Here is a 25,911-nt window from a genome sequence, read left to right as displayed (position 1 = left end):
ACATTCATACCTACAGTCAATTTAGAGAATCCAATCAGCCTTTTCCCCAAATTGCATGTCTTTAGACTGTGGGAGGAAGCCGGAGTACCAGAGAAAACCTACACAGGCACGGGGAGAACTTGCAGACTCTACACAAGAAGATACTGCACCCGAGCCGGTACTCGAACCCAGAACTTTCTTGGTGTGAGGCCACAGTGCTAACGACTGCACCACCCTGAAACATGATGATGTTATTATTTATGTCTTTAATGCACCCAAACCTTTATTTTTCAGGGGTTTTGAGTGGTTCTGGGTCATGAATCAAAATTTGAATAGGACAAAAATTTCATGCAGGGTCACTGGGGCCACACGTTTCATGTTCTCAACAGATTGAAACTGTTGAGTGTGTGACATGTGGTGTGTTTGTCAAGTTCATCAAGGACAGTAAACATGAGCAGGTCTAGATTCACCTCCATCTTTGGAGGTTGTTGAATTTCCTCCTGAGGACCGTCAGGCTGTTTCCTTACTTTGCTGTGACACAACAGCAGACAGCAACAAGGACTGCTGTAGTGCACTTGGTAAAATCACCATCTGTAGACTGGACCAATATGCTGATGTGATCCTTTGATTAGTTTCGGATCAGTCAGAGATCAAAGACTGAAGCAGGAGATCAATGCTCAGAATTCAGAGATCAAAGACTCCTGGAGCGTTGCCCTCTCTTGTCTTTGGGCCTGGATGTTAATGAATGTTTTACACATTTCTTTTGAAGAAAAAACTTGCATGACATTTCAAGGAGTTTTTCCTGCCAATACAGGACAACACCCACTCACAAACCAGTGCTGGACAAGTTCCTTCAAAGCTGTAATGCCTTATTTCTTACTTGTTACTGTCATTTTAAAATAATTGGTTCCATTACGATTGTGTCTGCCAGCGCTTGGTGACTGTACAGGAGGTCTGGGGACCGCAGGGCCACAACAAGCCCATTTCCTCAACTCTCCATTTAGTACAGAGGTCCCCAAGTACGGACCAGTGAGGATAAATGTGATCGTGGAGAAGTCTGTTTGTTCTTCAACTGGTCCAACTTGATGGTGAGATCTGTGACGCCATCTTGTGATAGTGGATTCATTCATCTGCTATTTCAACACATTCAAGTTCATTATCCCTACATGTCAAAATACATTTGGTGTGGAGTTTTACTTTCTGGCCTCAATCATAATGTGTGCATTTATTCTTCATGAACATTTCTCAGCTTTGTAAGTTTATGATATTTTGTCTTCCTCTGTTTTCTATTCCATTGTTGTTGATGATTCTATTGCAGGTTTGAGTTCCCTGTTGACTGAAGCAGAAACAGGAACAAAAAGCTGGAGGTGGTCAGAGCTCCAAGTTGGGACGCTGATATTAAAGTAGGAGATGAACACATCCAGGTTAGCCATCACTCTCAGAACCTGCTACTTTACCTCTTCAGAATGTAGCAGCATAGCATAGCTTCATCTCACCGGTTAGTGGCCCACTTTGATGTCTGGGATATGAGGTTAAAGGTTCTTTACAGCTCTGAATGAAGGGTTTATAAAGTGTTTACAATGCCATGAATAACACAAGCATTCAGTAATCCTTGATAAAAGGAGACTCACCATCAAGTTGGACAAGTTGAAGAACAAAAGGACTTCTACACTATCACATTTATCCTCACTGGTCCATACTTGGGGACCTCTGTACTAAATGGAGAGTTGAGGAAATGGGCTTGTTGTGGCCCTGCGGTCCACAGACCTCCTGTACAGTCACCAAGTGCTGGCAGACACAATCGTAATGGAACCAATTATTTTAAAATGACAGTAACAAGTAAGAAATAAGGCATTACAGCTTTGAAGGAACTTGTCCAGCACTGGTTTGTGAGTGGGTGTTGTCCTGTATTGGCAGGAAAAACTCCTTGAAATGTTTTTTCTTCAAAGGAAATGTGTCCTTCTCATGTTGAGCTGTGGACATCAGCTGACTGCTTTTCTTGCCACTGCCTTGCTGGCAGGAAAAGCCTGAGCAGAAATGAAGAGTGAGTTCAAGGCAGTAGATTTCACTCCATAGTTTAGGCCTTCATCCAGCAAGGAACCATAAATGATGATGTCAGCACTCCTCCAGCACGGCGATGCAGCTTAGAGAGGTCGGAGAACCACATGACTTCTCTCACTGGTTATTGATGTTTATCTGTGTCTATATATAATTTATGTCATGTATATATTTGTATATTAATATGTTATTCATGTTACATAAAACATGTTAAACACGGAACGGCGTGGACACAACAAATGAGCTGGTTCAGAGACACGAGGCAAAAAAAGCTGGATGAACTCTTCTTCATTCCAAAAATGACTTCACCCTTGAACACTGACGTCAGGTCATTTTATAGGGTCCTCCATTTTTTCATTTATGTGACGTTGCATATTGGGAAATAATTATAAAAAAAATAATATATTTTGATGAAAACTATATTTGATCAGGAAAACTACATTGGGTCAAATAAATCCATCGTTAGTGACAGTGTTACTAATTTTAACTTTAGTGCTCTGGTGCTGATTGCCTCATTAAGATCTTCATGAAGAAATAAACTGAGATTTGTAAAAAAAAAAATTTTTTTTTTTTTTTACAGAGTTGGCAGTTTGAGCATTGAATCTTTCTTTGTGTTGAGAACAAACCCTCAAAGCCTTCATGTTTCAGTTTGCTTCACAGCTAACAGACAAACACCTCTTAGCCTGGTTCTGGTAGTCCAGGTTTAAACACCAACACAAGGATTTTATGCTGATTTCTTCACATGCAGCTGAAATCTAGACTTCAAGTGTTCATGTGAGGTTACAGCTTCACGCCTATTTAGTTTTCAACAAATATTAAGTCACTTTAATGCATTGAGCTCACTGACGAACTTTAGTCTCAGTAGCTGAATCTGTTAGGGGGAAGGCAGTGTGGACCGGCAGGAGCCTCCTACAAAATGCAATGGAGAGAAGAAGAAATCCTGAGGAGTCGCTATGAGATTCAAGTGTTAAAGACGTGGCTCCTTTGGTGGTGATAGGATTTGAGCTATTGACTCTATTTTTAGTTTATTTCAATGTTATTGCAAAAATCAGCTGCTCACTTATCAGTTAGCAAGTAAACAACAGTATTGTTCAGTGTGCTAGCTGAAGTAGACCGAGCGGTCAGTTGAGTCTTTATTTCCATGTGTGCTCATGGTAGCAGGGGTTTAGATTTCTAAATGTAACCCTTTTACCACCGGCTCCAATATTAAAACCCACCTTAGGCTTACAGGGAACACTCTAACTCATTTCAAATATCTTGTATGGTAAAAGTCCCATCTGGAATAATTAATATCAATCTAGGGCAATGTATGATTCTCACTCTTAAATATTCAAATGGAGGCTATGGGGAGTACACTTGACCTTTAAACCCTGCTGTAAAGCTTCAGTAACAACACACAAATTCAATGAAACAACACAAGATTTCAGTTTAGAAAATGTATTAAAAGCTTGCAGAAAAATACATTCAAACCTTGAATAAACAAGACTATAGAAAATAAAAAGAACCCCGGGGTATATTGTTTGTCTTTTTTTCAACTGTCTAATTTTATTTCGAGTGCACTCATGTTTACTTTCGTTGGCGCGCTTTAGTTGGAGCTCATGATGGAAACCTTTACCAGATCCCCCCGTGTGTCGGTGAAGTCAACAATACCGGACCGCAGCCGATGAATCCCTCGCTCGTTGTGGCAGCAACCGTCCCGCTCGCAGCAGCCCGCAGCAACAGACCTCCGTGACTCGGCAGCAGCGGCACATCCTCCGGCTCCGTCGGCAGCAGTGACGCGTCCTCCGTTAACGACTCTCTCCCGAGGCGACTATCCGAAGCTCCTGTCCCGTCCTTGCAGCGGCGTCTCCCTTCAGCGTGGACAGCGTTAGCCTAGCTCCCGCTAGCTTCTGTAACTGGACTTGCCTGGTGCTCAACAAAACACAATCGGTGGCGGAGAATCCGACTCACGCACTCCGATCACGTCGGTCAATTACAGTTCACAGTCCGTTACCGATAAAAACTCCTCTCCGACGACACAGTCTCCAAACTCCGATAACGTTACACCATTAACACGATGCTCCTTCCTCGCGCTCGTTTCTCCCGGAAGTCTAAACACTAAAGGTCATGAACTCACGCACGTAACCTAAGGTAATAGAATTACTTTAACATTTTTGAAAGACATTCACACCCCATGAAATGATGTTTTTTTGAAAGTTACTTATTTTAAACACAAGTTTTATACATTTTAATATCTTCTTCATAATACTTATTTATGTAAATTTTAAGTTAACCATGAACTGGCATTTTATTCTTAACTTATTCGTATGAAAATCATGAAATAAATACCACTGATTTATCAGAGTATTACATAAACCTAGGATTAAATTAAAGCTGCAGTCAGCGTTGTTTGGGCCTGAGCCTCCTCCCGCCCACCGGGGCCGAGTAGCAGGGGTCGTCCTGAATCCAGTGATGAATTTTATGAAAGCGGTGGGACTTGTAAATTCACAGCAATTGCTTGCAGTGTACTACCAGATTTCAACAGTATCACCCTGTTTATAAAAATACAGTACTTTACCGTTAATTCCAATAGGAATCTTAAATTACACCCCATGACTGTTTAACAGAACTATGCTGTAATGCTAAAATACAGTACTTCACTGTAAATAAATCAACAGTATCTTTGCCTTATGGACGCAAGGAGACTCTCCTGAGCTGCACATGTGAGGCCAGAGCCTTGGTTTTCGTCATCCATCTCAATCACAGTCATTTGGTGAGTAGCGATTGCATTTATTGTAGACACTGGCGCAAAGTCTGTCGGCCAGTGGAGGCTAAGTGAAGTTTCCAGTTTGTGTGGCGACACACACGAGTGGGGGGAGCACTTATTAAAATATAGTAGTGACCAAAGCCGGACAACGGCACCTTGGGAATTTTGCCCCAGGAAATACTTAACGTACCGACCAAAAGGCACTCACAGGTTCATTTACTAATTGGCAGGAGACGTGGTTCCATGACAAAAATATTTTATTGTAAACAGGCCAGCAGATTAAAAAAAGAGAACAAGAATAGATCTAAACAAGTCTGGAGCTTACCAGTGGGGGTGAGGGATCCCAAGGCAGAAGACACCCTGATCAATTGGGACATCACATTTAAAAAACACACATGATTAAAGCAAAACAGGGGTGCACAGCACACAAGAGGCAAAGCGACGCCAGGACCGTGAGCTCCCAGTACCTGAAACGAAATGACAAGAATTATATTTTAACTCCAAAACTAAAAAAAACAAACAAACTCAAACCACAATTTACAAATTAATTTGAGAAACAATATTTAATTATTAAACACAAATTAGCAAGGAAAAATAATACAATCCAAAATAACCAGAAACGAGTTCATTTCTCCATTGCTAGACCAGGGAGCTAACGGATAGCCGTCCAGCAGCTTGCTACACCCTGAAGCCCAAGCGGAGGAATGGGAAACAATGCAGATCCAAACCTTCAGAGCACCATGAAGTACAGTTTAGTGGCGCCACACGGTGGACATCAGGATCTGGCAGACCCTGGTTAAACAAGGTGAATTACTGAAACAACCTCCAGTTCAACACACAGCGGATTCCAATTCATTAACGCAGAAGCAGAGCACTCCAGTGAACACAGTAAACAGTGAACAAACAAGCAAAACATGTGTAGATGGCCAGTAGGTCGCAGAACAGGCTAGTAGCAGGGCGGGCTAATAGAGCAGGAGCCTGTAACAAAGCAGGATAGTCTGTAGCAAAACAGTAGCCAGAGCAAAGCAGGGTAGTCTTTAACACAACAGTAGCCAGAGCAAAGCAGGGTAGTCTGTAGCAAAACAGTAGCCAGAGCAAAGCAGGGTAGTCTGTAGCAAAACAGTAGCCAGAGCAAAGCAGGGTAGTCTGTAGCAAAACAGTAGCCAGAGCAAAGCAGGGTAGTCTGTAGCAAAACAGTAGCCAGAGCAAAGCAGGGTAGTCTGTAGCAAAACAGCCAGAGCAAAGCAGGGTAGTCTGTAGCAAAACAGCCAGAGCAAAGCAGGGTAGTCTGTAGCAAAACAGCCAGAGCAAAGCAGGGTAGTCTGTAGCAAAACAGCCAGAGCAAAGCAGGGTAGTCTGTAGCAAACAGCAGCCACAGCAAAGCAGGAGCATCTAGCAAAGCAAGATAGTCCGGCAAGACAGCGCCCGGTAGCAAAGCAGCAGCTAGTTCTTCCTCAGTGTCACGGCTCACCAGCTGTGCCAATCAGGTGTAGATCGCACGCATGCAGAGCAAAGGGTTTCACAGCTAGTATGCTGTGGCAAACAGCCTCTGCACGTCAGATGGGGGGGGGGGGGGTGTTTCCCCACTCGCGGCGATTAAGGGACCGTGTCCCAAAAGCCGGACGCCTACAATTGAACACGTGAATATGAAAAACGTGCATGATCAGCATGCAACACGAGCTACAGGGAGCTACTGCTACATACCAGCACAGACGGTGGCGAGAAGGCAGACGTGAGGCGATCAGAGGCGGAAGCGAGGTGACCAGAAAGTGGGAGGACCCCGGACCCCAAGAGCAAGAGATTGACCAGGTAGATGCTGCCCCTATTTATAGAGCAGCGCCACACACTGGTTGGCTAATGATGGTACAAGCCAAGTCAGGCATCACCAACCAGTCTCACTGCTAGGATGGGACCTCTCATCCTGCCACATTTGCATTGATAATTACACTCGGTGCACATCATGCTAGCCAGATTTAGCAGCTAGCCAAAATGTTGAAAATGCTTGCAAATTAATCCAAAAAACACAGAGAGTTGACTTTACTTTTTACATCTCGAGCCTCCACAAATTAATGTGTGCGACATCTGTATTTTGCCTGTGAATTCATGAAGCTTTCTGATAGTCTGAACCATTTTACAGTACACACAATATACGTGTCACACAACAGTTAAATCGGTTCATATTAAGATGAGTGCACACTGACTGTGTTTACATGCAATTACGTTCCTCCATCTTGTGCTAGGCTACTGCTCTGGCATGAGTCTGTCTGATGGCATGATTACAGTGTACTTAAGGCCATAGAGCAGAAGCTGTGGTTGTATTTGTTTAAAAAAGAGTGGTTTTAGCATCGTTCAAGTGCCTGCTCATTTCGGTTGATTTTTCTTTGTCTCTGATATTGCCTACAGATGCAGGAGCCTATTTTCCAGCTGCCCTGATCCTAGTAAGTACTTGCCTGTCCATCACATTTCACAGTTAATCAGTTATTTTTTCAGACCTCAAACATTGAAATAGACAACTATGTTATCTGGTCAAAGAAGCTGTTTTTTTTTTCTTCTTCTTCTTCTCTTCTCTTTTCTCCCTGTTTTATTTGTTGGCTGCGGTGGACTGCGATGGACTGCTGACCTGTCCAAGGTAATGTCCCCTCTGGGATAGGCTCCAGCCCCACCCTGTGACCCTTAACAGGATAAGCGGAAAAAATGGATGGATGGATGGATGGATGGATAGATGGGTGGGTGATCACTCACAGGACTGTGAGTCTCTCACTCTGACCACTTCATGCTATGGGACTTACACCGACGTAACCTGATTAGCTCAGTCAGTCGAGCATGAGACTCTTAGTCTCAGGGTTGTTGGTTCAAGCCCCATGTTGGGTGTTGATCTTAAACACCACTGCTTGTCCTCTCAGTTTTGAAAGCTTTGTTTGTAAATTGTCAGAAAAATCAGTGAATAAACAATACAAACTTAGGCTTTGTCAGAAATTCCATGCTTCCAAACTAACCAATATGAAAAAAAACAAAAGGTGAGACTTTTTCGTGCGTTCGAAAAATTTGTATGCGCTTCATTGTATCCACTTTCTATACTTCCATGCATCCCAGCTTATTTCTGTTAAGGGTTGCAGGGGGAGGCTGGAGCCTTTCCCAGTGGCTTTCAGGTGAGAGGCAGGTTTCACCCTGGACAGGTAGCCAGTCCATTGCAGACAGAATACCCACGCAGGCACGGGGAGAACATGCACACACCACACAGAAAGAACCTGTGCTCGAGCCAGGACTTGAACTTGCTTTGAGGCGACACTGTTAACCACGGTACCACCGTGCCACCCATTGACTGTAACACATTGTAAACAATATGCACTCTTGTTATCATACAACACGTAGCCCTGTACAAAAATCAAATAAATTACATAGCATAAAAAGCATAAAAACATGTGTTAAAAAGTTCAAAAATAAATAGAGTTCATAATCGTTAAAATTGGTTATAATGTGAGCAGGTTAAAAGCATAAATATAATATGTAACATTTAAAAAGTAAAACTATTTACAGTTAAAAAATAAATTCATATAAAGGTCTTTAAGTTCTCTGAGTCTGGAAAAGATCAGTGATCTGAGAATAAGGGGAGGGGAAGAAGCCGTGTTTATATGTAACCGCAATTGTTACCTGTCAATCATTTCATTCCTGTTTTATCTTTGGGTGTATTAAGACCGCAAAAGCCAATCAGAGGAAAGTTCCTTTGTAAGGGGTGGGACTAGTGGCGCAGGTTTGTGAGGTGAGTAGTTAGCGCGCATGGGGAGAGAAACAGAGGCAATAATCAGAGAGCGAAGAGGGGAGGCATCGTTTGTGTGGAGAGCATTTCAGTTTATTTTGGAGGTCGACGACTGGTGGTCCTGATGTAAACTTCTGTGTGACCTTCGAGAGGTGAATATTTATGCCTGTATTTGCGCTTTATCTAACTGTTATAGTGAAAAGAGACTGGATGTGCACATGGTTAGCGACGTGCTAGCTAGGGATAGCATTCCGTGCTAATGTGCCTGCAGATCGTAGCTTTAGCGTTGTAATATTTTTGGAGCGAAAGTAAAGGTAATGCGAATTCGACACGAGATAATGTTTGATAATTGTGGCTAAATTAAGATAATATGCTTGAAGGAGACGGACATTGGAGAGAGAGAGACGGGTTTCCATCCGATGGCTCTGCTGTTCTGCTGTGCCTTGTCCTGCTGTGTTTTCTTCTTCGTGACTTTCGCTGTCCCGCCATTGCGTGTGAGTGTTTGGATTGTGACTTCCACCGCCATTGCCATTACCATTCAGACTGTCATCCTCCATTCCCGTTCTCCCCCTTCTAATAAAACCCTGGATTTGTGAGGACTAACATACACATGCACTTGCTTTTATTGTGTGCTCAGCTGCGAGTGAAGCGGCCATTACAGTTGTGAAGCCCCGACCGCACACGAGCTTCAATAAACAGGCCTGAAACAGGTAAAAATCAAATTTAAGGTTTTTCATATGAATGTGTGTGTGCCAACAGGTAAAATATTGAGTTTTAGTTGTTGTAAATTAAAGAATACCGTTTTAGAAAGTAACTTAAGGATTCTGAAAGGGATTAAATATGATGTATATTAAAAAAAAGAAAAGGGTTATCTTTTGTAGAGGAAACTGTTTTTTCCTTACAATTGAGGTGTTAAGGATGAATTGAGGGTATTTTATGTTAAACTATCTAACTAAAAAAGATTTTTATTTTCAGTGAAACGAAAGTTCAGAACCAAGAAAGACACTGTTTTGTTTTGAAAATCCTCTTACTCATTGCTAATAGTTTTGTTCATTGTATTTTTATAATTCTAAAATATATTCAATTTTTATTTCATCCATCTCGGTGAACAAGTACCTGTGAAGGATCAATTTGAAATTCTTTTGACTTCAGCTTGAGGAAAGGGCAGCTTTGAGTCTTTGGGGACCAGCATGAGCGAGCTTCCCTCACACACCTTTTCTTGAAGCGCCTTTCTGCAGCTTTGAAATTGAATGTCATGCAGTGGTTAATTTGAAGTAGACAGATGGCAGATGCAGTAGTTTTCTCTAGATGACATCAACATTCTTTTCTTTGTATTGACAGGACACCTATTTGGCATGTGAAAAGACCGTGAGGCTTTTGCACATCACTTTTTTTCTGAGGTTGTAAAGTGAGTGAAATGGATATAGAGCCCATGTGTGTAAGAGTCAAGGGCTTACGGCCACACCACTCTGAACACGCCCGATCTCGTCTGATCTCGGAAGCTAAGCAGGGTCGGGCCTGGTTAGTACTTGGATGGGAGACCGCCTGGGAATACCAGGTGCTGTAAGCTTTTTTGTTTCTTTGTGAGGAAAGGGCAGCTTTGAGTCTTTGGGGACCAGCATGAGCGAGCTTCCCTCACACACCTTTTCTTGAAGCGCCCTCCGCAGCTTTGGAATGGAATTTCATGCAGTGTGTAATTTGAAGTAGACAGATGGCAGATGCAGTACTTTTCTCTCGATGACATCAACATTCTTTTCTTTGTATTGACAGGACACCTATTTGGCGTGTGAAAAGACCGTGAGGCTGTTGCGCATCACTTTTTTTCTGAGATTATAAAGTGAGTGAAATTGATATAGAACCCATGTGTGTAAGAGTCAAGGGCTTACGGCCATACCACTCTGAACACGCCCGATCTCGTCTGATCTCAGAAGCTAATCAGGGTCGGACCTGGTTTGTACTTGGATGGGAGACCGCCTGGGAATACCAAGTGCTGTAAGCTTTTTTGTTTGATTGTGAGGAAAGGGCAGCTTTGAGTCTTTGGGGACCAGCATGAGCGAGCTTCCCTCACACACCTTTTCTTGAAGCGCCTTTCTGCAGCTTTGAAATTGAATGTCATGCAGCGTGTAATTTGAAGTAGACAGATGGCAGATGCAGTACTTTTCTCTAGATGACATCAACATTCTTTTCTTTGCATTGACAGGACACCTATTTGCCGTGTGAAAAGACCCTGAGGCTGTTGCGCATCACTTATTTTCTGAGTTTATAAAGTGAGTGAAATGGGTATAGAGCCCATGTGTGTAAGAGTCAAGGGCTTACGGCCATACCACTCTGAACACGCCCGATCTCGTCTGATGTTGGAAGCTAAGCAGGGTCGGGCCTGGTTAGTACTTGGATGGGAGACCGCCTGGGAATACAAGGTGCTGTAAGCTTTTTTGTTTCTTTGTGAGGAAAGGGCAGCTTTGAGTCTTTCGGGACCAGCATGAGCGAGCTTCCCTCACACACCTTTTCTTGAAGCGCCTTTCCGCAGCTTTGAAATTGAATGTCATGCAGCGTGTAATTTGAAGTAGACAGATGGCAGATGCAGTGCACTGGGCTTCTCTCTACTCCTCTCTCTCCTCCTATATGTGTCATACATTAATTATACTCATAGGTATTACTAACTTGTCTCCTTTTCTGGAGCCTTTTTGGCTCCTCTCATTCCAGATCTGGGTGCTGCTGGAGGAGGCTGCAGAGCTGAAGAGGCTCAAGCTGCCACCCGTAGCTCCACCTACTCACATCACCGTCTGTCCATCAGTCTCTCTCTCTCTTTATCTCTGTCCCTCTCTTTCCTTCTACATATCCGTCTTCCTCCATTATCTGTTTTGTTCCTGTTCTCTTTCCCCCCAATCGGTCAAAGCAGAATGCCGTCCCCATTGAGCCTGGATCTGCTCGATGTTCCTGCCTGTTAAAAGGAAGGTTTTTGTCGCCGCTGTTGCAGGATGTGCTTGCTGATGGAGAATTGTTGGGTGTAGATTCATTGAAGGAGTTTGGTACTGGACCTGCTCTACCTGTGAGGTGTCATGAGATAAGTTTTGTTGTGATTTGGTGCAATATGAATAAAATTAACTTGACCAGTGTTATTTGTGGTCTTTCGTTAATTGCATGCCACATGAAATTATTATTAGTCACTTTTATCTCACATTTGACCTGCAGCTACAGTCTCACAGTGGCAAGACAAGAACACTTCTACTTCTGATGATGACAGTTTGTTCAACACTAAACTTTATTCAGTACCATGTTGTCAAACACTGGAACATCCACAGCGCCTGAACAGGGACTTGAACCCTGGACCCTCAGATTAAAAGTCTGATGCTCTACCGTCTGAGCTACTCAGGCTCTTCCTACAGCATTTAGACAGGAAAAGAAACACCTGTGAAGGTCAAACTGCTGCTTTCTTGACTTGTTCAATCCTCCATGTTAAAGTCCACCATGCTTTTGATTGGCTCTGATTCTCTGTGGCAAAATCCAACAAGAGAATCCAAAAATGTCTTGAATGTCATAAGAATGCACAGGACAAGATGTTAGTCTCCTTCATGTCTGCAGTTCCTCCACTGGAAAGTAAAGTCAGTGCTGTTCCTCTGCTGAAACCTGGGATCAGACCAGGGACCTTTAGATCTTCAGTCTAACGCTCTCCCAACTGAGCTATTTCAGCTCTGAGTGAAGGCCCTGCTTCTCTCATTTTATAATCTCTTCCACTCTCACTAGAACTTAGAGAGGATTTGAGCTTCTGAAGTCATGACACATTGAACAGTTCTACAGGACCATTTTTGATGAATGTCTGAATCAAACAAGCCTTTTTTGTTTGTCTCCTTCCCAGTTGCCTCAACATTGTGTGAGCCAATAATTCCACATCTGTACCAGACACACCTCTGGTTGGTGGGTTTTATGGATCTTTCTGTTCTAACAGTGTCTTTTATCTTAAATATGCCACTTTCACATGAAAACATCAATAACAGGACAATATCAAAACTATTATTGCTGCTGTTGCTGTTGTTGGTTGTGTGTCTGTCTTCCATCCCCCTGTCCCCCTGTCTTTCTCTCTGCTTGTCTTTCACCCTCATCTTGTTCCCCATCTTTTTGTCATTCTCTCCCTCATTTCTCTCTGTCTTTTGTCTTTTCTTCTCTATATTTGTCTTCTGCTGCTCCAGGATCAGCTCCTATCACACAGTGGTCCAGAACCATTATGAAGCCTGATCATGAATGTGAGCAAAGCTCTTGGAACAGGCCTGCTGCCACCACAACTAAGATCCTGCAGGTCACTAGAAGCTCCAATGTCCAGCTGACAAGTGGACTTTCCTCTGATCTGTGGTGGTGCTGAGTTTAGCAAACATCTCCAACAAGAAGATGAAGGAGGCCATCAACTCCTCCAAGCTCAACATCTATACTGGCTTTACTGGGAGATCAGGAGGTCAAAGCAGATCTTCACTCTCCACCTCAGATGGTTTGTACTCACAGAGATGAGGGACCAGTTCAAACCAGCTACCTGGAGCTCCCTTAAGCCATTGTCCCCATCAGCTAACATCTGGATCTGGACCTGCACCGGTGCTGATTTGTGTCTTGAGTCCCCAGAGTTTGTTGAACCAGAGAAGCTTCAACTGGTGACGGTCGTACAACCAAGCGTGAAGGTGAGCCTGCATTGTCTGATCTGGAGCTAACAGGGGAATTAGCAAGTGCTCTGACTGTTCTAGAGTTGCTGCTGAGATGAATTTGAATTTATTTGTTGAAATGTTCCAGTTTCTATGAGGTCAGGGAAGATTGGTGTGGATCTAAAGGTCCCTGGTTGGATCCCAGGACATTGTTTTGGCTCATTTGAACATTTTCAAACCCTCGTTGCTCAGATTTTACATGAATTTGATCATGACTTTTGGACAAATGTTCTGTTTATTAATTCAATAATCACTTCAGTTATGAATTTAGTGAGTCAACCAGACTTGGTCAATAATAAAAGTTTGTCTGGTTATTATCCAGTTTCCAGTCAGTCGGAACACACACACAGACACACACACACAGACACACACACACACACACACACACACACACACACACACACACACACACACACACACAGCCTGTCTTTGGTATAAAATGGTCTGTCACGTTCTCTCACGTTGGAAGATTTCTCTGACTCCATTGTGAATAAAGAGATTCTTCATCTGACACCTGAGTCTTGATCCACTGATTCCTCTGATCCACCTCTTTCTGCTCCAACAAGGCTGACATGGATCAGGTGGGTCCATGTCATCCAATCAGTAGGTTTCTCTTCTGAACTAATTTTCTTCATCCCAGTTTAAATTGATTCTTCTCAGCCTCATGAAGGAGCATCTGATCAGGTGTTTGACTGCTTGTTAGTTGTAATTCCATAGAGTTTAATCTCAAATGTTATAGAATTAATTAGAACATCTTAAAGACCTTTGTCTAACACTTGAAACTCACCTGTCTGTCGAGGCCCAACTGGCCTTTGGTAGTGAGGTGGTGGATGCATGTGTATGAAATGAGGCTCGTGTTGCTGTGAGGAGCCACTAGAGGGAGACACCTGTCGTTCCTCCCTGCTGACAATGAGGCTTCACAGCTGCATTTGAAGCTGTCCTTTATTAGTCACAACTGTCTTGACCTCAGGAGCCAAACTCACCAAAAACATATGCAAGTGGCTTTGGACAAAAGCGTCTGCTCAATGAAATTGTAGGATTGTAGAATTCTATAAATGTAGAATATAATTGTAGAAATGCTCTCTCTCACCACCCCCAACGTCTGTGCCAGGGTCTCTGGCCAGTGGTCAATGGCTCCTATCACCTGCCCAGGATGGATCAAGCTTGCTTGTCTTTGTAATTCTGCACTTATTAGAGACCTGGAAACAAAGGAATGCTGAAAAAGAGAAAATAGGACCTCACACAAATGGGCTTGTGACACAATTTTAAATAATTTTGTAAATGTGAATCTTTTACAAATGTGTGTTGGAATGTGGTTGTTGTGGCCGCACCTGCCAGCGACTGGTCTGCAAACTGATTCCCAACAGGTCCTAACAACTCCTATCCAAAGTCCTAACACATCCTCACAGTCCTAACAACTCCTACCTGTCAATGCTAACAGGTCCAAACGGGGGGAGGCAATCGGCTCTCTGGGGCCTGGGGGAAGACAGCCAATCAGCTCCAGGAGGCTGATTGGCTGTGCGGAGGAGGGGGAGGGGCTGTGTTCAGTGGCATTGGCCCTACTGAGAGAACTGAAATTTAAAAAAACTTTACGAGTGTCGTGCATCGTCCACCCTCGGAGGATTTTATCGTCAGGAGCGAACCATCCTGCAAAAGAGTAAGAATCCTTCGTTTGTATTGCCGTTGTCTTGAGGGAAAAAATAACAACATGAAAAAATGTGCGTGCTTCGTTTCAAAAGAAAATGTGCTGATTTGTAGCGCAGAAGAGCTCCATTGTTAGATCTGCATGTGTTGACAGCTGACGTCCAACAGCGATAATATAATATAAACTCTAACATGAATCTGTTGGTCACTGTTAGCGTCAGAAATGCTCTCTCTCTCTCTCTCTCTCTCTCTCTCTCTCTCTCTCTCTCCTCTGCTTATTTGAATAAAGTTCACAACAAACAAATCACTGTGTACTGTAGTCGGTAGGCTGACCAAGACACTACATGTAGCTCTACATGTAAAAGTTGGAGAGAAGAGAGGAACACAGCTCCATGTGGCAGGATCACAACATTCACATGGCAGCATCAGAAACAGAGACCAGACACTGAAAACACCTCCAGGTTGAGAGAACGTTGGTGTTTTCTCCTGATGGTAACAGATCCTTTTCACCATTGGGGGACATTTACTATGCAAGCTTCCGCCCCTTGATAAGCAGGTGAACATACATCAGTGCTATAAGCATCAAGTTGACATGTAACATTTGGTTAACAAGGTAGTGGTGTTGATGTGTGGCTTCAGATTAAGTGAGAGCAGGAAGTAGGAGGGCACTTCATTTTCACTCCAATGAACAGTCAGTAAAACAGTCAATCAAACATGTTGAGAGCCTGCATATTCATAAATCTCAGTATCCCAGTATGGATGGCTAATGTATGGATAGCCACTTCAGTCTCCTTTGTACCTTAATTTCTGCAGAAGGCCTGACTCCAGGCTGCCCCATCCCCCCTTTTATCCTTTTACTTTGACATTTCACCCTTTCATCTGTAGTGCCTAAGCTGGGACATACGGATGAGGAGTGGAGAGGAATCTTGGAGCGGTACGCTGTCAGGGCTCTTAAGTTTTCCACGGGACAGCGTCCAAGAAACAAAAAATGGAAGGCAGCATTGAAGCTAATTGAAGAACATTCCTGTCCACTAAGCAGACATCTTTGGAGAACCAATCAAGTGCACTTGTGGATATCACAGGGTGAGTAAAATGGAATGTTCCAGTTGGAAAGTATCCTGATAACTACATGGTAACTACTCACTCAAGAAAAGGGTCCGTATGTCAAGTAGCCAGCCTGTGCAAAACGTGTGTCAGTGGAAGAATCAAAGGACTGGCCACACCCAGGGGAGAGGTAAATGGTACTGTCCAGCATCTGGGCTCACCATTGCAGAGTGAAGAGTGCTCTTTAGTTCAGTATTTTATTTTAGAGGTGAGTGAGTAAACAGTTCCATCCCTTATCACCCATGGGTGATACTGATCCTGTGTTGTTACATCCTGGGGGTGACACTGTTTTTCTTGTGTGTTGTATTTTACTTTTGAAAAAACAAAAAGAAAACAACAACAACTTTGTGTGGGGAAAAACAATCATCATCATCATCATCATCATCATCTACAGGCGAGGGCAGGGTTCACCCTGGACAGGTCACCAGTCCATCACAGGGCCAGCACATACAGACAGACAACCATTCACTCTCACAGTCACACCTACAGTCAATTTAGAGTATCAATCAGCCTCGTCCCCTCTTGATGTCTTTGGACTGTGGGAGGAAGCTGGAGTCATGTGACACCTCTTTGTGGTAAATTTAAAATGTGATGGAATGACAACAATAAGCTTTTATTCCACTCTAACATGCATCACATTTGTGTGTGAAGAGAGAGATGAAGCAGCACCCACTTCTACGATATCATTGTGTAGCAGATTAAATGTATTGACATATTTCAGAGAGCTTCATGAACTTATTGAACTTCTTCCTGATCTGGCCAACATTGGTTTGTCCTTAATGACCTGTTTATTTCAACCCAAACACAACTAGAACCAGTTTGGTCAGTATGTCCCAGCCTGGATTTGAACTCAGCCTTGCGTTTTCAGCTCCCTGTCTCATCCTTTCCCTTTTCTTTCATCAAGGACAGCAAACATGAGCAGGTCTAGATTCACCTCCATCTTTGGAGGTTGTTGAATTTCCTCCTGAGGACCGTCAGGCTGTTTCCTCACTTTGCTGTGACACAACAGCAGACAGCAACAAGGACTGCTGTAGTGCACTTGGTAAAATCACCATCTGTAGACTGGACCAATATGCTGATGTGATCCTTTGATTAGTTTAGGATCAGTCAGAGATCAAAGACTGAAGGAGGAGATCAATGCTCAGAACCCAGAGATCAAAGACAGATTTCAGACATCAGAGACAGAATTCAGACATCAAACACATACCTGATGGAGGCTCCACCCCCCCCCCCAGACACTTTCCATGTAAGTCGTAAGTACTGTACTCCTTGACAGATTCATCACTAAATTGCTAAATGGCCATAAAATGGCTGAGGTCTGCTGAGCTGCAGAAGGTCTGAGCTGCTTTTGATGCCCAGATGATGAGGAGGCAGTCAATGTTGGGTTTGGTGGAGCTGAAAAAATGCTGCAGGTGTTGAGAGGTCTGCTGGTGTCCAGGACTTCCTCTCCAGGTCTGAGGTCTTCTCCCTGCAGTTCCCACAAACACCACAACAGTCCTGGAACCCCTGCAGATGGTGGAGGACCATGATGACCCCGATGCACCATCAGGGCATCAAAAAGCAGTCCTGATGATCAAAAAGGTAACTCCACTCATTCAGGGTCAACTCTAGAAGAAGCTTCTGGAATAGATGAGCAAACACACTGAAATAGAAATCATGATTTAAACGCAATGTTGATTTTTACAATTTCCTTCAATGTTTCAAAAACCATCAAAGTGGACAGAAGCCCAGATGGTCCAAACCTGTTTCCTGTCTCCTGCCATTGTGGAGAGCCTCTGTTCTGTCCTGCTGCTGTCCAGTTGTCTCTACTGAGCTCCTCTGCTGGTTCCACCTTGAAGAGGGTCTGAGCTAAAATTGAACCTTGGGAAACTTCAACCTTTGATCTCAGAGTTTTGTGTTTGATCTTAGAATTCTTTCTTTAATCTCACCTGAGACAAAGACATGGAAGCTCAATCTGCTGTTGAGGAGGCCGTGATCGTATAGTGGTTAGTACTCTGTGTTGTGGCCGCAGCAACCCCGGTTCAACTCCGGGTCACGGCTGCATGAGACAAATTTCCTGTGTGTATTGATGGACACAAACCAAGCAGAATTTTCCCACAATGCAATAGGGTGGTGTTTGGTCAGTGTTGAGCAGGCGTCAGTCTGACAATGATGTCATATTATTTTGTTATCACTTGACCAGACCCAAAAGTAGGCTCCAGGTATCAGTTTCTTCTCAATGCTAATGTCTGCTAGCTTAGTCTGCTACTTTGATGGCTCTGACTACAAAAAGGTCCAGACCCCTGGATATGGTGGTTCCTCCCTAAACGTAGATTCTGTCAGCTCATGTTTTGAAATCAACTCACCATGAACACAAGTAGATTTCAATGGACTGCAAATGTGTCTCATTTAATGGTAAACATGTCAAATATAAATTCCATCACCTGAGGAGGTCTGCTGCTGGAATTAAGCTCCAGATATTCACAAGATATTTTATATCTTAAAATAAAGCATTTTTATATTTGATTTATTATTCATTAGCCTGATTGATGTAGTGTGATTTTATGTGTCTTATATTAAATAGAACTTTGTAAACGATCGTCCCTGAGGATGTTGAATGATGTCAAAAAAGTGTTCTCTCAGCTCTCCTTTCCTCTAAATAGAGGAGTCTCTGCTGAGGTCGTTCCCTCTCAGAGTCCTGATGTCTATTCAGATGCACCGAGAGACTCAGGCAAACAGAAGACAAGGGCAAGTGAAGTAACCTGAAAATGAGAGGGGAGGTTCGACATCAAACTAAAACAGGAAGAACAGGACACAAGTGGGATATCAAAATAAGAGAGACCATGAGACATGACCCCCCAGTTCCTGCTGCTTCCAGCTCTTCATATCGAGCCCCTCGTACAGTGGAGAGAGACCACAAATATTAAAGGTGTCCACATAAATGGAGAAGAACACAAGGTGGCGCTGGACGCTGATGATGTTTTAACATATTGAAGTGAGCCCCCTAACACAGGACCTGCATTAATAAAACTCTTTGAAACACTGGGAAGCTCTGCTGGATATTAATTCTCCATTCTAAAACACAGGTTCTGACCTTTAATCACTCACCTCCAGAACACATGGAGGAAAACCTCCACCTGGATTGGGGCCAGAACTCCTTGAAGATGATAGAAGAAGATGGAACTCCATTTCCTTTCTGAGTCTGAGTCACAGGATTGATAGAGTAAAAATAAATGTCCTACCACAAAATCTCTTTCTAGTTCCAGGACCAACTGGAGAAATTGCCTTCAAAACCGTTTCTGAATTGAACAAAATGCTTTCCAGATTTATCTTGCAGGGGAAGAAACCCAGGCTCAAATTTACACCACGACATGAATGAGCCCCAGTTCCTGCTGTACTGGCCCATCAAAACCTGGAAAAATGTTTCCGTAAAGTCCAAATCTCAATGAATAATTTGGAATGTTAACAGGAGAATATCACTACAAGTCATTTAATGATGTGCTTTTAATCCTGGGTTCAAGCTTCATGAAATGAACCCTAGATTTAAATCCTGGATTCAAAGAGAGTAACAACTTTCTACTCACTTGTGGAAAATGGAAATGTAAAAGATTTGAAAGCCTGAGAAGAGAATATCACTGAGAAAGTCTGACTTTTTAGAATCCTCTTAGGTGAGCAATTATTTTTGAACACGACATCAGAAATGAAACAGACTTTAATGATCCAATGCTGAAAATATTTTTGGCTGCCCATCAAGAAACAAGAAAAACCTCATATCGTATGTTGTTTTCCATTTGACCTGATTCTTGGTTGTCAACTAACTGGCTCATTGGCTTTCTTGATGGAACAACAAAAGCAAAAGTTGAAGACTTTGAATATCCAGGCCTCTGGCGTGATTCTCAGCTGTCATTTAAATTTCACATGAACTCAGTGTCCAAGCAAATATCTGGTTGGCTAAAATGACTTTTGTCCTTCTGTTGACTTTTTCCATAAGAAGTCTGGAAAAGTATGATAACACAGTTCATGTTCCCAATGTTGGACGACGCTGGTGGTTCTATGGGAACACTGGTGACGGCCCCAGGCCTGGGTCCTATGCGGCGTTGTGTGTGCAGGGTCCTGTTGGTGGGTGTGTTTGTGTCTTTGCATGTCTGACGTCCTCAACAGTCAGGTTCCTTCATGCCTGACAGAGCTCACAGGTGAACCCCGCCTCTCGCCCGTAGATGCTGGGATAGGTTACAGCCCCCCTGCAACCATTAATGTGGGTCTTTTGTTAATTGCATGCCACATGAAATTATTATTGGTCACTTTTCTAGCAACAGTCTCACAGTGGCAAGACAACAACACATCTACTTTTAATGATGACAGTTTGTTCAACACTGAACTTCATCCAGTACCATGTTGTCAAACACTGGAACATCCACAGCACCTGAACAGGGACTTGAACCCTGGACCCTCACATTAAAAGTCTGATGCTCTACCATCTGAGCTACTCAGGTTCTTTCTACAGCATTTAGACAGGAAAAGAAACACCTGTGAAGGTCAAACTGATGCTTTCTTGACTTGTTAAATCCTCCATGTTAAAGTCCACCATGATTTTGATTGGCTCTGATTCTCCGTGGCAAAATCCAACAAGAGGCTCCAAAAATGTCTTGAATGTCATAAGAATGCACAGGACAAGATGTTAGTTTCCTTCATGTCTGCAGTTCCTCCACTGGAAAGTAAAGTCAATGCTGTTCCTCTGCTGAAACCTGGGATCGGACCAGGGACCTTTAGATCTTCAGTCTAACGCTCTCCCAACTGAGCTATTTCAGCTCTGAGTGAGGGTCCTGCTTCTCTCATTTTATAATCTCTTCCACTCTCACTAGAACTTAGAGAGGATTTGAGCTTCTGAAGTCATGACACATTGAACAGTTCTACAGGACCATTTTTGATGAATGTCTGAATCACACAAGCCTTTTTTGTTTGTCTTCTTCCCAGTTGCCTCAACATTGTGTGAGCCAATAATTCCACATCTGTACCAGACACACCTCTTGTTGGTGGGTTTTCTGGATCTTTCTGTTCTAACAGTGTCTTTTGTCTTAAATATGCCACTTTCACATAATACAAACACAAAATGAAAAGCAGAGCAAGCCAGAACCCAAAATATGGATTTGCAAGGTCAAACAAACAACAACCAGTCAAGCAAATCAAACCAACAGAAACCAACTACTGGTTCCAAAATCAGTAAAAAACAAAAATAGAGGAAAAATCTCTGTGTGCAAGAACATGCATGTGTGTGTGTGTGTGTGTGTGTGTGTGTGTGTGTTTAGATGCGTGCGTGTGTGTGTGTTTCGATGCGTGTGTGTCAAAAACTGACACACTTCATTTTTTGACAACATGAGCCAACAGTGGTGGTGTCCGTCAAAGAGGTGGAGCTCTGTCCTTCACCTGCAAGATTTCAGCAGGCAGCTCAGGTCCAGTTTTCTTCACTGTACCACCATGAAAAGTTTCCGCCTGAGAAGTTCTTTTCCAAGGTCATAGCTGGTAAAAGAATTGTCACAGTGATACTGGGACCCTGCAGTCCAGTCGTCATATCCAGGACCACACTGGACATGGCCGTCTTTGTTTGTTTTGTTGTTGTGCAATGTGAGAGAACGTGACAGACCATTTTATACCAAAGACAGGCTGTGTGTGTGTGTGTGTGTGTGTGTGTGTGTGTGTGTGTGTGAGACCATGTTAAATTCTTTTACATAAATATGTTTCAACCTGCTATTATTTGTATGCTGTATGATTTCTGAAACCCAAGACTAACTAAGGTGTACATACTGCAACCTGAAGTATGGTAATGAGGAGAATGATGAAAAATCCACAAGGTGATCAGAAAATAATAAATGTATTCAGGAAAAAAAAAACATCTCTGAACATGTGTGATTGAAATATGTCAGTGGGACTGGCAGAATCTGGCTTTACCACAAAGTGTCTCATCAAGAGATCTGTCACATGTCTGCTGGGGAGGGTCAATCTGTCCATCCACATTCAGATCATTGATGCAACATCTTTGCTATGATCAAACTACTCAGGATGAAACAGACCAACGTTGACATCAAGTAGCAACTCAGCTGATCAACAGAGTCCTAAGCACCAGTAGAGCCTGTTCATCGTCCCTGGGTGGGCTCGAACCACCAGCCTCTCGGTTAACAGCCGAGCGCGCTGACCGATTGCGCCACAGAGACTCTGAGTCGCTTATCATGAAGAGTTTTCAGGCTAAATTTCAGAGTGTGAGGTCCACACAGCACATTTGAGGGAACATGAAGGACAGATGAGAGTCTGACTGTCATGGCGAAAGCCTTCAGCACAAGAACTGAAACAACCCCCACCATCTTAACCCCCCCAGACCAAACATCATCGTCCAGCCTCCAACCAGAGGTCCATCAGTTATCATGGGAGCCACATGTGGAGTCTGGATTCTTTTCTCGAATGAGACGGCAATGACAGTCCTGCCAAGTGACATCACTGACATGAATGGATGACTTCAGTGCATCCAATTACCAAGTGCACTGCAGCAGTCCTTGTTGCTGTCTGCTGTTGTGTCACAGCAAAGTAAGGAAACAGCCTGACGGTCCTCAGGAGGAAATTCAACAACCTCCAAAGATGGAGGTGAACCTAGACCTACTCATGTTTGCTGTCCTTGATGAACTTGGGCGGTACTCCGGTGCTGGGATGAGGTCATGGAGACGATCCGGGAGCAGTCCTGATGTTAAATGGACAAAATGTGTCAACATGAAATGAAATTGGAAACCTATTTGAAGCCTTATTTTGTGTTTGATGGACATTTTTTAAATCTCTAATGACTTGTTTTAACTGAACCTACTGGATGCTGTGGTGCCTGATGAGGAGACAATTTGGGTACAAAGTTGAAAAGGAGGGTTTTTGGAGGGGAGGGGATTTTTTTTTCCAGTGTTGTAAATCAAAATAACTCCAACTACATGAGAAAATTTTCTCAAAATGTCCTGACTAAGATGGATTCCAAACCAAATCAGCTGACACAAGGGAAAGTCTGCATGTAAACACACGCACACACACACACACACTGACATTCCCAGGGACTAAACCAAACCAATTCCTACTTAACCCTAAGCTCCACCTTAGTTCCAGATGAAACTGGTTGAACATGGAACTGTCCCACTTGGAACATTTCCATCACCTTCACCACCACTGGAGTATCAACAAAGATTTTGGTCAACACCAGAACGGTTGAGACAAGACAACATGCTACCAATCCTCTCTCTCTCCCTCATCATCAGCTGCTACAGCCCTTGAAAGAAAACCTTTGACACATGGACCTACAGTAGGAGCAGATGTTGTCTCCTCTGGAACAGCAGTTCAACGTTGTTGGCAGGACTCGAACCTGCGCGGGGAGACCCCAATGGATCTCTAGTCCATCGCCTTAACCACTCGACCACAAAAAATACACTCCCGTGAACATGAGTAGAGGATTGATATTCAACAATTAATCTTCAACACAGCACAGGAGATTTTTTAAATCTTCTCACAAACACAAACTAATTGTGTGTGTGTGTGTGTGTGTGTGTGTGTGTGTGTGTGTGTGTTGTTTACCAGCAAGCTGAAAACTGTTGTGGTATTTGACAATTCTATTGTTTCTGAATGAAAATCATGTGAAGGAGAATCATTGAGACATCCTAAAAATGGCTGAGGTCTCTGAGCTGCAGCAGGTCTGAGCTGCTTTTGATGCCCAGATGATGAGGAGGCAGTGAATGTTGGGTTTGGTGGAGCTGAAAAAATGCTGCAGGTGTTGAGAGGTCTGCTGGTGTCCAGGACTTCCTCTCCAGGTCTGAGGGCTTCTCCCTGCAGTTCCCACAAACACCACAACAGTCCTGGAACCCCTGCAGATGGTGGAGGACCATGATGACCCCGATGCACCATCAGGGCATCAAAAAGCAGTCCTGATGATCAAAAAGGTCCCTCCACTCATCCAGGGTCAACTCTAGAAGAAGCTTCTGCAACAGATGAGCAAACACTCTCAACTAGAAATCATGATTTAAACACAATGTTGATTTTTACAATTTCCTTCAATGTTTTAAAAACCATCAAAGTGGACAGAAGCCCAGATGGTCCAAACCTGTTTCCTGTCTCCTGCCATTGTGGAGAGCCTCTGTTCTGTCCTGCTGCTGTCCAGTTGTCTCTACTGAGCTCCTCTGCTGGTTCCACCTTGAAGAGGGTCTGAGCTAAAACTGAACCTTGGGAAACTTCAACCTTTGATCTCAGAGTTTTGTGTTTGCTCTTCGAAATCTGTCTTTGATCTCACCTGAGACAAAGACATGGAAGCTCAATCTGCTGTTGAGGAGGCCGTGATCGTATAGTGGTTAGTACTCTGTGTTGTGGCCGCAGCAACCCCGGTTCAACTACGGGTCACGGCAGCATGAGACAAATTTCTTGTGTGTAGTGATGGACACAAACCAAGCAGAAATTTCCCACAACGCAATAGGGTGGTGTTTGGTCAGTTTCTTCTCAATGCTAATGTCTGCTAGCTTAGTCTGCTACTTTGATGGCTCTGACTACAAAAAGGTCCAGACCCCTGGATATGGTGGTTCCTCCCTAAACGTAGATTCTGTCAGCTCATGTTTTGAAATCAACTCACCATGAACACAAGTAGATTTCAATGGACTGCAAATGTGTCTCATTTAATGGTAAACATGTCAAATATAAATTCCATCACCTGAGGAGGTCTGCTGCTGGAATTAAGCTCTACATATTCACAAGATATTCTAGATCTTTAAAATAACCCTTATCCCAGTGGCTTTCAGGTGTGAGGCAGAAGAACATGGATGGATGGAAATATAATATTTAATATATTGCAGGATATTTTCCAATATATTCCACTATATTTACTATATTTTAGGTCTTTTTTTAATGTTATAACATTAAAGCTCATCTTAGTAAAACAATGAAGTTACCTGAACTAAATTCTTGAAAAAAATGACTGTCACTGACTGAAATAAATCAAATCTACTTCAAAGTTCCTTCTGTTGTCTTAAGTCGGCCATTTTAAGTGTGCTTGTAGTTCCAGAGCATTCCAAGTGGAGATGATATGAATCCATTTTGTTAGATTAACTCAGTTCCTCTGCTTTGATGTTGGTGGACTAAGTGGAGTTTGCCTGAACCTGCTTGAACCTGTTTGCTCCTGCTCAGTCTCTCACTCAAGCCTCACTCAGACTCAGCAGCACCGCTCCACTGAGGACTGATTCAGGTTCCTAGCAACCAAATACAGAGGAGAGCCCAGCCTCACGGCAGGTCCTTGCAGAGTCAATCTTCACAATCAAAGCTCCCACAGCTGCAAAAAGCGAGAGGACAAGCAGTGATATTCAAGATGAACGTCCAACGTGGGGCTTGAACCCACAATCCTGGGATTAAGCAGCTCATGCTCTACTGACTGAGCTAGTCAGGCTACATCTGACTTGCTTCAATAGCATGAACTGATCAGAGTGAGAGACGTTACAAGCGCTTCATCTGCAAAAGAAAAGAACAGCGCCATCTGGCATACACGTGACCACAGTCACATGAGCAATCACATGATGAATAAATGACAACAAACACACCTTCATCTTTGACAAAACAGTAAAATAAAAGGTGAATCACAGATGAGACACCAGTGGTAAAAACACTAAAGTGCTGTCAAGGAGAAACAGGATACGACCAAACACACACACAAGTTACAGAGAGAGACCTCTCCCAGAGGGAACCACTCAAAGGAGAACCATAGACATCATCAGGCTGTATGACCTCATCAATATGAGACAGGGGGATAGGAAACAAGCTCAGAGATGTCAGAAACATGAGATCCAAGTGGTGAGAAAGCTTCAACTGGTGAGGTTACAGAAGAAGACTGAGAGATCAAAGACAATTTGTGTCCACAAAGAAATCATTGAGAAATCAAGGTGAGATCAAAGAAACAATTCTAAGAT

The 25,911-nt window shown here is 43.3% G+C and overlaps 5 non-coding genes and 2 pseudogenes across 5 annotated transcripts; 3 read left to right on the top strand and 4 right to left on the bottom strand.

Moving 5' to 3' along the window:
• Positions 1-9,991: 9,991 nt before the first annotated feature.
• LOC147264878 (5S ribosomal RNA) lies at positions 9,992-10,110 on the top strand. Its single transcript, XR_015112793.1, has one exon. It is a non-coding gene; the product is annotated as a 5S ribosomal RNA (ribosomal RNA).
• Positions 10,111-10,420: 310 nt separating this feature from the next.
• LOC147264877 (5S ribosomal RNA) lies at positions 10,421-10,539 on the top strand (annotated as a pseudogene).
• Positions 10,540-10,850: 311 nt separating this feature from the next.
• LOC147264876 (5S ribosomal RNA) lies at positions 10,851-10,969 on the top strand (annotated as a pseudogene).
• Positions 10,970-11,842: 873 nt separating this feature from the next.
• trnak-uuu (transfer RNA lysine (anticodon UUU)) lies at positions 11,843-11,915 on the bottom strand. The gene has a single exon. It is a non-coding gene; the product is annotated as a tRNA-Lys (tRNA).
• A 243-nt stretch (positions 11,916-12,158) lies between these two features.
• trnaf-gaa (transfer RNA phenylalanine (anticodon GAA)) lies at positions 12,159-12,231 on the bottom strand. Its single transcript has one exon. It is a non-coding gene; the product is annotated as a tRNA-Phe (tRNA).
• Positions 12,232-20,688: 8,457 nt separating this feature from the next.
• On the bottom strand, positions 20,689-20,761 carry trnaf-gaa (transfer RNA phenylalanine (anticodon GAA)). Its single transcript has one exon. It is a non-coding gene; the product is annotated as a tRNA-Phe (tRNA).
• Positions 20,762-22,087: 1,326 nt separating this feature from the next.
• Positions 22,088-22,161, bottom strand: trnan-guu (transfer RNA asparagine (anticodon GUU)). Its single transcript has one exon. It is a non-coding gene; the product is annotated as a tRNA-Asn (tRNA).
• Between the last annotated feature and the right edge of the window lie 3,750 nt (positions 22,162-25,911).

This window comes from Aulostomus chinensis, chromosome 4, assembly GCF_037954235.1.
Source record: "Aulostomus chinensis isolate RoL2024-O1b breed Wild chromosome 4, RoL_Achi_v1.0, whole genome shotgun sequence".
Classification (NCBI taxonomy): domain Eukaryota; kingdom Metazoa; phylum Chordata; class Actinopteri; order Syngnathiformes; family Aulostomidae; genus Aulostomus; species Aulostomus chinensis.
Note: the sequence above shows the minus strand (reverse complement) of the source record. Positions and strands in the feature narration are given on the sequence as shown.